At 36.2% G+C, this 13963-nt stretch overlaps 1 pseudogene across 1 annotated transcript; it reads right to left on the reverse strand.

Moving 5' to 3' along the window:
- Positions 1-8008: 8008 nt before the first annotated feature.
- On the reverse strand, positions 8009-9004 carry LOC309868762 (olfactory receptor 9K2-like; annotated as a pseudogene). The gene has a single exon. The product of its transcript is annotated as an olfactory receptor 9K2-like (transcript).
- Positions 9005-13963: the final 4959 nt, after the last annotated feature.

Here is a 13963-nt window from a genome sequence, read left to right on the forward strand (position 1 = left end):
GAATATTAGATCATTTTTCAAGATGAACCTCACACTATCTCAAGTATGACTTTGTTTCACAGAATTGATTTCCTTTATTTTAATGGTTTGTTGTTGAACCTGACTTTTATATGTCATTCTGTTGTGTAAACAATGTTTTGCCTGGTGTTTGTTTAACAATGCTCCTGGCAATATACACAATCACTAGTGATGGACAGTAATGCCCAACTTCTTTCTTCTTCTTTTTCTTCTACTTCTTGTGCTTTTTTTTTTTTTAATTTGAAAATGATAGTTCACCTCCCCTTCCATAAATTTGAAAATGATAGAAAGAGTGAGAGTGAGAGAAAGAGAGTTTGGCCAGAAGCATAGAGAGAGAATTTCAAACAAACTCCCCACTGAGCACAGAGCATGACATGGGGCTCGACCTCATGACCCATGAGAACATGACCTGAGTGGAAACCAAGAGTCAGACACTCAACTGACTGAGCCACCCAGGTGCCTGAATGCCCAACTTATTTTTAAAAAAATAATATTTTCACACTTACTAACTACCTTTTTTAGCATGTTAAACTCAATTTTAATTTTAAATGAAGTATGGTAAGTGTATTTTATCAAGAGGAAGAAATAATAAGAAACAAATGATAAGTAATCTTTGCTATATGCATTAATTTGAAAAACTTTATATTACGGATGTCAGGTATTTTAGGTTGTTCTGAGATACTGCTAGTTTTAAATCTTACTATAAATACCAAAGGGATAGTGCAAACAGATTTGGGCAATCATTCCCTCAGTTTGGATTTTCATTCATTTTTACCCGTGTTGATTTTTGTGAGAAATATTGAATAAAGATATGGAGCAAGTTGGTCATTAAAATAGTGTGTAATTTAAAATTCACTCATCTATACCCCTGGATATTCATTTGTTTCATAATTTTATTGACTGTGTAATACATTTTGTAGTGGGTTCTGGTGTAAATAACCTTATTCTTCAGGGAGCTTACCATTTAGTGTGAAAATCACAACCTCACACAGATAATTCAAATCCAATGATGTTTATGTCAAAGAGAAACATACAGATTTCAAAGTGGGGTGCCTGATTGCATGTGCTCACAATTAGGGAAAGTCTTAGGTAGATGGATGGTGTATTTAAAGGGGGTAAGAATGGAGTCAGTATACTGTTATATCACTTCATGTTATTGATGTGGGCTTGAAGGGTAGCAATGTAAGTGGAAAAAAAAGGATGATTTGAAAATTTCTATGTTAGATACAGAGAACTGATTAACTGATTAATATGAGGGGACTAGAGGAAGGAGGTGTGTCTCACGATGTCTGAACTGGTATCATGTTTCTGGTGATGGTACCAACAGACAAAAAGTAAAGGAATTCTTAGCAAAGTAGGAATAGAGGGACCTTTCCTCAGCTTTTAAAAGAATATCTACAAAAACCTACAGCTAAAATCACATTTAATGTTAATGAAATAGAAGCTTTCCCACTAAGATAGGAATCAGGGAAGGATGTCCCCTTCACCGCATCTCTTCAGTGGTTGTTTGGAAGTCTTAAGTGATGCAATATACAAAAAAGTAAATAAAAGTATTATGGGCTGAATTATGTTTTCCCAACTCATATGTTGAAGGCCTAACCCCTAGTATCTCTGTATGTGACTATAGTTGGAGATAGAACCTTCAAAGCAAGGCTGCTACAGTGGATTTTAATACAGTCTGACCAGTGTCTTTATAAGAAGAGATTAGGACACACAGAGAGATACTGGATATGCATGCGCTCTGAGGGACAACCATGTAAAGAGTAAACCAGTGACAGACATCTGTAAGCCAAGGAGAGAATCCTCAGAATATTTAGTTATGGCACATTGATCATGGACCTCTAGTCTGTAGAACCAGGAGAAAAAAACGTTGGTGTTTCAGGCCTCCAGTCTCTGGTGTTTTGCTGTGGCAGCTATATCCAATTACTATAAAAGATTAAAGAGAATTAGAAGAAAGAAAAACGTCATCTTTTTTCACAGGTGACATTGTTGTCTCTGTAGAAAATCTGGAAGAATGGACAACAATACCGTCCTGAAACTAATAGGAAGGGTAGGACGGTACTCGAAGAGATGATGCTGAGTGAAATAAGTCAAGCAGAGAGAGTCAATTATCATATGGTTTCACTTATTGGTGGAGCATAAAAAATATCATGGAGGACAAGTGGTGTTAGAGAAGAGAAGGGAGTTGGGGTCAATTGGAAGGGGAGGTGAATCATGAGAGACTATGGACTCTGAAAAACAATCTGAGGGGTTTGAAGTGGCGGGGGCGTGAGACGTTGGGGTACCAGGTGGTGGGTATTATAGAGGGCACGGATTGCATGGAGCACTGGGTGTGGTGAAAAAATAATGAATACTGTTATGCTGAAAATAAATAAATTAATTAAAAAAAGAAAGATAGGAAGATTGTAGGATACATGGTTAGTATACAAAAGTTAATTGGTTTCCATATACCATCATTGAGCAAGTAGAATTTCAAATGAAATCACAGTGCTGTTTATATTATCACTTACCACAATAAGACATTTAGGAATGAACTTCACAAAATATGTACCAGATCTATAGAAGGAAAAGCATAAAATTCTAATGGAAGAACTCAAAGCATACTTAGATAAATGGAGAACCACTGAAGGTTCATGGAGAGGAAGATTAACATCGTCAAGATGTCATTTCTTCCCTACTGGAGAGATACTTTCAATGCAATCTCAATGAGTTATTTTTTGGTTATTTTTGTTTATTGACAAACTTCAGATAATAAAGTTTATATGAAAAAGCAAAAGACCAGAAAGCCAACAGTATGGAAGGAGAAGAACAGAATCAGAGGACTGACACTACACAAAGTCAACTATACACGACCATACAGCTACAATAATCAGGACTACTGGTATTGTGGAAGAATAAACTAATAGAATAATGGAATAAAACTTAAGAAACTGTGGATTCAGGATGACAATGGGTGTCATTGTATTCTCATCAATTGTAATAAACATACCAATCTGGTGGGGCATGTTGACACTGGACAAAGGTATGTGTGTGAGGGGGTGGCAAGGGTAATTGGTAGATCTCTATACCTTATACTTCTATAAAAATTAACATCTTATTTCAAAAACAGACAAAAAACAGTGTACTACTACATACCTACTAGAATGACTGAAATAAAAACCACTGACTATACCAAATGCTGTCAAGGTTGTGGAGGGACAGCCACCCTCACTCATTGCTGCTGTGAATGTAAAGTGGCACAGGCTTTTTGGAAGACAGCTTTTCAGGTTCATGCAAAACTAAACATACTCTTACTACATAATCCAGCAATTGTGCTCCTTGATGTTTACTCAAACAAGGTGAAAACTCGTGTCCACATAAGAATCTGCACACAAATGGTGAATGAATAATAAACTATGGAACATCCAGACAATAGAATAATATTCAGCACTAAAAGAAATGAGCTAAATCTTTCAAGCTGTGAAAGGACATGAGGGAACTATAAATGCACATTACTAAGTGAAAGAAGCCAATTCAAAAAGGGTACATACTGCATGATTCCCACTATATAACCTTTTCAATTTATTGTGTCTTTAAACTCCAGAATATGTTTTAGAAATAATTTCTGTATTTTTGTCTTTTGCCTGTTTATTTTTATATCTGTATTATTGAAATCTCTGCTCTGAGAGGCATTCTGTGTTGCCTCAGAGGCATAACCTTAGGCTTGTGTGTACTCTTGGATGTCAGCAGTTTTTTGGGTTAGCTTTGGCTGTGTCCTCCCCTGATCATTTCATTGAGTGATGTGCCTCTGTAGGTTTTCCACTTAGCAGAGAGACTCCACTAATTCTTTTTGTTCTATTGCTTTGAAGACTTTGTGGGACACACACACACACACACACACACACGCACATATTTTTTACTATGTTTCATATCTTAACTATCCAATTAATCCAATTTTGGTCCCCTCTGCAAAGATAGTCTTTAAGGCCAGTCTTTGAGGTTTGCTCCAAACCTAGCATAGCTTTCTTTGTCTTTTCCCCTCATTGTCTCTGGTAATCTTATAGTTGGTTTACAGTTAGCTTTTTGCTTTTGTGGAACTACCAGCCCCTTCTTAATTGCTTATTACCTAGTGTGTATTGTGTTTGAGAGACATTTATGCTAAAACTTTCCCACACTTCATTCCAAATAAAGCCAGTTCACTTGAGGAGAACTTTGGAGCCCTCTGTTCTTATGGCCTGCCTTTCATTCTAGGTGAAACCTGTGTTCAAGCATTCTAGAACTGGAACAGGATCAGGGGCCTAGTTCTCTTAGAGTGTCACTTTGGCTTTATGAGCAGGTTTCTGGGTGAGGTCAGTAATCCATGATCTTTTAAGCTTATCTCTCTTGGCAAAAATTCTCTCTCTTTTGAACTGGAGCAAGTGGAATTAGAGGCCTATAATTTTTGGCCTGTTATGCCTGGGGTAGCTTCTACTTTATGAATAGGCCCGGGGTAGAGGAAGAGATTTCTAGACATTTTAGTCACTCTTACCTTGAATAGAGCTTCTAAATGTGGAGCTGGAAGAAATAAGAAATGTTTTCAGCCCACTCCTCTCAAGGTGATATGGTAGCCCTTGAGTGGGATCTAGGTGAAGAGGAGCCTGTCTGCACTTGCCTGTGCACTTTCTATCACCCTAGGCTGAAAACTGGAGAGAGGGAGTGGGAGTGGGCTCTGGCTCAAATACAGATGTGTGCATATTCCTATTGGCTTTATTCACAATATCCCTGATTTCAGAACCTACACTGTATAGCACAGGCACCCACCTTGAATGAAAAGTAAAATGAGAAGAGTAATTTATTAACAGGAGTGAGAACAAAATATACCTGAATGCAATTCCTGTAGCAATACAGAAATTTCTTGAAACCAGGAAAGAAAAGAAAAAAAGTCAGCACTGAAAAATTACTTCACATATCTTCTGTGGTAAGGTCTATTAACTTTTAGCTTAGCCTGAGGATTCTTTTAGGAGTCAGTTGGAGGACACTGGATGTATATTGTTCTAGGAAATGATATATTCAGTGATCTTTCTTGGTGTCCCTCTCAGTGATATCCTGGTGTGTGTGTGTGTGTGTGTGTGTGTGTGTGAGATATATATAGAGAGATGGAGAGATAGAGAGCAAGAGTAAAAGCATGCTACTGTTTGATTTTATGTGTATATGTGCGTCCAGTGTGGTTTTGGTGGGGGGTACAGCATATGGTGCTTGTGGAGGAATGTTGTTCTCCCTTGACAGTCAATACCATTGTTAGTGTCTTTTTTTTCTTTTCTTCTTCTTTTTTTCTTTTTAAGGATTTTAGCTTTATTTATTTGTCAGAGAGAGAGTGAGAGAGAGAGCAAGTGCACAGGCAGGCAGAGGGACAGGCAGAGGCAGAGGGAGAAGCAGGCTTCCTGCCGAGCAAGGAATCTGATGTGGGACTGGATCCGAGGACACTGGGATCATGACCCAAGCCGAAGGCAGCTGCTTAACTGAATGAGCTACCCAGGTGTCCCAGGGTCTTTTTTTCTCATTTTCATAAAGGATTACTAATATCCAATGGACAAAGATTTAAAGTGCTAGAAGAATCGCTCATTTCAGGTTTATTACACTATAGGACTCAGGTGTTGTCTGAGGTGTCTTCATTTTATTCCCAGGGGAGGATTGGTAAAATAAGCCTCTTTCAACCAACACGTGTTTGTCCTTCATTTCAGGAAAGAAACAAGACACAACCTTAGCAAGTGAGCATTTTTTGGGAAATCTTCATGAAGTTTTTCTACTTAATGGGGCCCCTATTTTCCCCAGTAATCTGTGTTTTTAGAAATGTGAAAGAAAGTGATGACATTTTGTTAACGTGTAAGAGAGGATTCTTAGAGAAAGACATTAGTAAAGAGATGAATAGATATCACATCTGATGATAAGATACTATTTTGTATTTAATTGGAGGCTCTATTACCTTTTTGGTCATTTTACAAACTTTTCCATTAGTTGTCACCAGAGGGAATGGTTTAAAGATTGAAATGATAATGTAGTAGGCAGTTTCTCAAGCTCCTATGGAAATGAAAGCAGACACTTGGAGACTTGAGGATGCGTCATGGCAGAGAGTGAAGGGAAAGGGGCAGAGAAAGTTTCTGTTTTCCTCTATCAGATTTAAAGTCAATTGTGTAGAAAGCAGGAAGAATGGGCAAATCTGACAGCTCTGAAATATGTGGATTAAACAATTTTATGTGAAATTTATATAATCTAATCATTCAAGTAACTCTGAGATCTAGATACTGTTATGCACCCCATTTTACAGGAGGAAATAACAACACGGAGATAGTATGTAGCTTGCGTAAAGTCACATTGGCAAACCCAGAATTTGAAAGCTCTGTCTGGCACCTGAGCCTATTTTCTTAACTCTGAAGTTAACCATGAACTGTTATTACCCTTATGCTTTCTACCTCATTTATTAGGTGATATTGAGTAGGAGATGCTCAAACCTTAGAAGTCATTATTTTTCTACCTCATTCTCTTTTTATCAACCATCCTGGTCAATATTCAGGTTACATTACCTGCCATTCTAAAAATAGTCTCTTCTTTACTCACCCTAATAATTCTTCCCTTGGTAAAGCCATCATAACCTCTTACTTGGACAATCACACACATTACCATCTTCTCTTTGTGAACATTTATCTTCCACAAAGCTACCAGTATGGTTTTTGTAAAATGCCAATTTGAACACAGCACTATCTTCCTAAAAATCTCCAACACCTAACCTCTGTCTACAGAATTAAGATCAGTTGTCTTGGCTTGACATAGAGGTTTGAATGATTTCCATGTTTCCTTTTAAAAAGCTAATCCTTCACTCATTGTCTTGTGCATAACAAACATCATGAAGTTCACCATATAGTTATTTCTCCCTTTGTATAGAAGCCTATTTATTTCATGTTGCTTAATGCTATTTATTTATTTATTTTAAAAGGTTTTTATTTATTTCTTTGACAAAGATCACAACTAGGCAGTGAGGCAGGCAGAGAGAGAGGAAGGGAAGCCGGCTCGCTGCTGAGGAGAGACCCCAACTCAGGGCTCAACCCCAGGATTCTGGGACCATGACCAGAGCCAAAGGCAGAGGTTCCAGGCCGCTGAGCCACCCAGGTGCGGTCAATGCTATTTGTTTTTAAAAATGTGCTTTGGACAAGTTCCCTGATCATTAGGACCTGTCCCCTTAAGAGGTTGCGCTCTTTCTGTGTTTACAAATGTTTTTTGCAGTGGATTTCCACATGGTATTTTAATACTCTAGTTAGCTATTTCCCTCTTATTTCATGGTGAGCTAAGTACTGAAATTATTTATATGTAGGGAATGTTATAGGGCAAGTAGTACACCAAAATTCAATAACTATCAATGTGATGAATTAATTCTCACTAAGCCATATATAACAAAAAATGAATTACATTTATTTTTTGTTCATTTTCATTACAGTTTTCTTGTGAAGAGAGAGGATTTGCAAGAATTGATCTAAGCCAGAGAAAACATTAAAGGAGTGTGTCAATCATTCAGCTTCTGGATAATTGAGCAACTAATGTGTGACCCTTAGGATTTTGTATGCTCTAGAGCATATGTTTCTCTCATCCAGTACTCAAAAAGATTTCTTGGATCAATCTTATATTTTGTTCTGTCTTATTATATCAGATTTTGTTATATCACCAATTATATACCTTATATAACATTTGTTCCTAATTCAAGATAAACATATATCTCAACATCATCTTCTGAGTAGCAAACTTGGAATATAATTTCCCTAAAATCCAATTACATGGCAATCATGATCTTTACCCAAATGAAGATGAAGTACAGAGAAAGCCATTTCACTCTAAAATCAACAGGAAAAATCCACCCAAATGTGCTCTTCAGTTTTAAGTACATGGGATTCAAAGGAATAAACTTTATAAAATATTTCAAAATAGTGAGTGCTTTATGTGCATCAATGCCTTCCAAAATTGTTATAATGTTCAGGCCTTTCAGTTATATCATTGTTAAGATAGAATTAAATAAAAATATTTTTTTCCCCAGAATCTTTCTCAGAGCTTCTTTGACATCTTTGTTTCTCAGAGAGTAATCAAAGGATTCAACATGGGACTGACTAAGGTATAACATAAGGAAGCCACTTTACTCAGCTCAGGAAATCTGTCAGGGATGAAATACATAAAAATGATGGCACCGTACAGTACACTCACAACTCCTAGGTGAGAGCTGCAAGTAGAGAAGGCTTTCTTACGTCTCAGTGGATCTTGTCTTTAGAACCGTGGACACAATATACATATAGGACACAATAATGACAATTATGGTAGGCAAAATAATAATGCTGCATAAGAAAAAGGAAACTATCTTATGAAGGTAGAGATCAGAACAAGAAATCCTTTGAAGTGGACGGTAATCACAGTAGAAGTGGTCAATAGCTCGGGAAGCACAAAAGGACAAAGTGAATGTCACACTCGTCAAAAGAATCGAGCTGATGCAGCCACAAAAATAGGAACCAGCTACCAACTGAATGCAGAGATGAGTTGACATCTGGACAGAGTAGAGCAGTGGGTTGCAGATGGCAATGAAGCGGTCATAAGCCATGACTGCCAGGAGAAATCCCTTAGCAACAATGAACAAGGCAAAGAGAGAGAGCTGGGTCACACAGCCAGCAAAGGAGATGGACTTGCTCTCAGACCAGAAGTTGATCATAGCTTTGGGTGCAATAACAGAAGAATAGAAGAGATCAATGAAGGAGAGGTTGCCTAGGAAGAAATACATTGGTGTGTTCAGCCGGGGATCAGTCATAATAATGGTCATCATCCCCACATTCTCTAGAAAGATCATGGCATACACAAGCAGAAAGAGCAGGAAGAGGAGAATGTTGAGTTCTGGGCGGACCCTGAAGCCTACAAGAATGAAGTCAGTCACTTCTGAGTGATTGCTTGTTCCCCTGTCACCCATGGCAGAAACCTGCTGAGAGGTACAAGGTAAAATGAACAAATGAAATCTGGGCTTTGTTTATAGTGACATAAATATTTTCTCTAATGTAGAGTAAATTATTTACATATTAATTAAATATTGCATATAAAATAATTTTAATATCATGAAGAATCAGGAATTTGGATTAGCTAATACTAGTTCTGTGAGGTGGTTATTCTATGAAGCAGTGAAAGATGTTATTGGGTTACTGTATTTAAATCATAATTTGGGGGACTCTTGGTGGCTCAGTTAGTTAAATGTGTCTTTGGCTCAGGTCATCATCTCAGGGTCCTAGGAGACCCTCACTGGTCTCTGCTCAGTGGAGATCTTGCCTTTCCCATTCCCTCCGCTCTTCCCTCCAAAAATAAAGAAATAAAATCTTAAAAAAATAAAAATAACAGCAATGTCAACAATAGCTGAACTGTGTAAAGAGTGGAGATGCCCTTCAACAGATGAATGGTTAAACATGTGGTCCATATACATAATGGAATATTCCTCAGCCAGAAGAAAGGATGAATACCTAGCTTTTGCATCAACATGGATGGGATTGGAGAAGATTATGCTAAGTGAAATAAGCAGAAAAAGTGAATTATCATATGGTTTCACTTCTTTGTGGAACATAAGGAATAGCACGAAGGACATTAGGAGAAGGAAGGGAAAAATGAAGTGGGGGGAATTAGAAGGGGAGATGAATCATGAGAGACTATTGACTTGGAGAAACAAATTGAAGGTTTTAAAGGGGAAGTGGGTGGGGGAATGGGTTAGTCCAGCGCTGGGTATTAAGGAAGGCATATACTGCATGGAGGACTGGGTGTTACACACAGACAATGAATCTTGGAACACTACATCAAAACCAATGATGTACTGTGTGGTGACAGAAAGTAATAAAAAAAGTTAAAAAATAGAAAAAGTAAAAAAAGAAAAAATAAAATAAAATAAAAAGAAAAAATAAAGAAATGAGGGGCACCTGGGTGACTCAGTCGTTAAGCGTCTGCCTTCGGCTCAGGTCATGATCCCAGGGTTCTGGGATCGAGCCCCGCATCGGGCTCCCTGCTCAGCAGGAACTTGCTTCTCCCTTTCCCACTCCCTCTGCTTGTGTTCTCTCTCTCACGGTGTCTTTTTCTATCAAATAAATAAATAAAATCTTTAAAAAAAATAAAAAATAATAAAAAAATTAAATTAACAAAATTTGGCTGAATATATGCCAAGTTGTAACATATTATTTTGTCTAATTTTAGTCACATTTTGAATATCTATTCTCAATATATTAAAGTTAAATAATCATCGTTACTTAAAATAAGAGTATTACATAGACCTAAAATATGAGCAATACATTTAATGAGTATGATAGTGCTGTAACCATTATGATTGCCTCTCTGTGTTTGAATCATTAAACAACAGTAACAAATATATAAGAAAATATTTTTACCTTTTTTGTCTCCATCTATTTAGTTTCCATTATCACACTGCCATTTTTGAAAATAGAATAAAAAATGAGACGTTATTCTTAGGTTAAAATTAATAACATCAAAAAAATCACTAATCCTATATCAAAGTTTCTAAAGCTCCTTCCAAATATATTTTCATTTACTCAAGTCATTGCTATTCCTCCCAAATAAATTAACTGTTATTGCTCCATTAGATATCTATATCTATATCTGTATCTATAGATATATCTACAGATATATATATATATATATACATATATATATATATATATATATTAGTAGTTATGTAGTTTAATATATTCCGTATTTGGTTAGCCTTTTTCTTTGAAGCAGAGATAGAAGCTGATGAATATTCCAATCCTTACATGACAATGAATGAGTTTTTATCAAAGCTGCATCAGTTTGAGGACTTTCACTCTTTAGTCAAGGCAAGTAAACTTAAGGAATATATATATATATATATATATATAGAGAGAGAGAGAGAGAGAGAGAGAGAGAGAGGGAGAGAGTTCCTTTCTTGAATTCTATTATGCCTTACATATCTTAAAGTAAGGATAATGGGATAACTATGGATATTTAAGGACTATAACAACCTTGGGTCTCCAGAGTCCATGATCACTTGGTAGAGTAGCAGCAGTGATTGTGATGGTCTTACTCATTTTACTTCTGACACTTTTCTTCAGGATTTTGCAATATTGAGGTTTTGCTCATCCACTGTCATGGATTCCACTGGGAGAGGAGTAATCATAAAGGCAATTATGGAGACATAAGTGCAAGCTCAAGGGCTGTTGTCCATGAGGACTGCAGTAAGTTCAGATATAAGCAAATAATCTAATAATGGTCCAAATACAAGGGACCTTCCTTCTCTGGTTTTGCCTATCCTTTGGGAAATTTATCTGGACTTTATTTTCTGTATTGATAAGGAAAAACTTCTTGATAATTATCATAGCATACATAAGCGTCATATCATATCACATACATACATATCATAGCATACATAGCATACATTAACATAGCATACATAGCATACATACAGCTTTAAATGCTTGCGCTACACGAGATAAGTTTTAGATGAATGAATATACTAAATCATGTAATAAATTATGTTTGTTAGGCTTTGAAAAAAGATAGAAGTTAACTTCAAATTATGAGTTACCTGTATTCCTGATATAGACATATTTCATGATGTGCAAATGCCCTTTAAGTCGCAAAGTCAGCTAATTTTTTTAAATTTTATTTATTTGTTTGACAGATTACAAGTAGGCAGAGAGGCAGGCAGAGAGAGAGAGAAGAGGAAGCAGGCTCCCTGCTGAGTGGGGAGCCTGACTCGGGGCTCGATCCCAGGCCCCCCGGGACCATGGCCTGAGCAGAAGGTAGAGGCTTTAACCCACTGAGCCACCCAGGTGCCCCACAAAGTCAGTTAATTTTTGCTAATTCTATGCTTTCTTATGTTTACATTCTAAGTAGAAAATAAAAGGGAAGAAATTATAATATTCAAAAATCATTTTAAAAATCCTTAAGAATATTTATGAAAGATCATGATCTGTATTTAAAAATTCTCAATAACTATGTGTGACTAAAAGACTACAGTAAAACCAGAAACACATTACTTTAATAAAATTAATATTATAAGGATGCCATTTCCCCTAAATATATTCATAACTTAATTTTAATTCTATTTTTAGAAAATCCATTTTTTTTCATTTATTTATTTTCAGCATAACAGTATCATTATTTTTTCACCACACCCAGTGCTCCATGCAATCCGTGCCCTCTATAATACCAACCACCTGGTACCCATTTTTAATTAAAAATTATTCCTAGAATTAAATGGATTTTTAAAATTTGTAGATAGCAGAGTATATGGAACCAAAGCCTTTCCTTATTGTAATGCAGTATTAGTAAAAGATTGGTAAGTATAGAAAGAGTAACACAGTTTAAGTATTTTAAACAGGAAAATACCAATCAGGGTGAATTGATGGCTATCTTATTTGGAAAGGCTGGAGGAACTTCTGAGTGACACTCTTACAATGACCCTTAGAGCAATATAGTAAAATTCAGAAAGGCTACCAGTGGATACAATTTAAAAAATGGAGCATCTTAATTGTGGTCTAAGGATCAGACACATGGAAGCAAAGAGATGCCACTCCTTCCTCAACCATCAACATAGCTTCTCTGTGAGGTTGGGAAATCAACGATACTCTGGCAAATAGCTCATATGTTTGCATAACCTTCCTAAGGTGACTTTCCCTGGTAGAAAATATCAAAAAGAATAGAAAATTGATGTCCAACTCACTGTGCCCTTTAAAATTCCGAGTTTGTGTGGATCATATTGGTAGAGCAAAATTTGTGCCAAGAATACTAGTAGCAGGAAACATTTGAACTTCCAACAACTCCAATTTAGAAAGTACATGCAATAGTGTTTGGTTATCCAATCTACAAAATGTGCCAGAATCCAATATATTTTTTTCTTACCCTTAAACTTCCCACAAAGGCATTAGCAATAAAAATATTCTAGTGCTTGAAATGCACAAGAACACTTATTATCATTCACCATAGATGGGGCAGAAAGAAACCCTCAGCAGATTCAATGATTGAAATCATTCAGTATATGTTCTTTGATAATGGTTAGCTTAATAGAGGAAAGAGTAACAACTAAATAATGGATTGAGAAACTCTATGAGCATGGACATTAAAATTACTTCCCAAAACTCAATGGATCAAAAGGAAATAAAACTAAATCTTGACTTTGTTTCAAGTGGAGAGAGTCAATTATCATATGGTTTCACTTATTTGTGGAGCGTAACAAATAACATGGAGGACATAGGGAGATGGAGAGGAGAAGAGAGTTGAGGGAGATTGGAAGGGGAGGTGAACCATGAGAGACTATGGACTCTTAAAAACAATCTGAGGGTTTTGAAAGGGCGGGGGGTGGGAGGTCGGGGGAACAAGGTGGTGGTTATTAGGTAGGGCACGTATTGCATGGAGCACTGGGTGTGGTGCAAAAACAATGAATACTGTTACGGTGAAAAGAAAGAAAAAAAAGAAAGAAAAAAATGTTGACTTTTAGCTAAAATATTATATATAAACTTTTGCAGTATAGAAAAATAAGCACTTAGAGGGATATATACAAAGCATTGTAGGTAAATATTATAAACAGGTAAAACAGAAACATTGATATTGATCTTCTATTTTAATATTGAAATAGAAAAGAGCAAGTCAAAACAAAAAAATGAAAGAAAGTAAATGTTATACATAAAAATTCATGAAAAAGGACAAATTTGGATAAGATATTCACATGACTTACCTTTTTTTTCTATTGGCCATTCTTGTATTTTTTTATTAAGTTCTTAATTTTAATTCTAGCACAGTTAATGTACAGTGTTATATTGGTTTCAGGTGTACAATATAGTGATTCCTCAATTATTGTATACCTTACTCAATGTTTATCATGATTACTATATTCTTTAATCTCTATCCTTTATTTCCCCCATCCCCCTATCCACCTCCCCTCTGGTAAACATCAGTT

Source organism: Mustela nivalis, assembly GCF_964662115.1.
Source record: "Mustela nivalis genome assembly, chromosome: 7".
NCBI lineage: Eukaryota > Metazoa > Chordata > Mammalia > Carnivora > Mustelidae > Mustela > Mustela nivalis.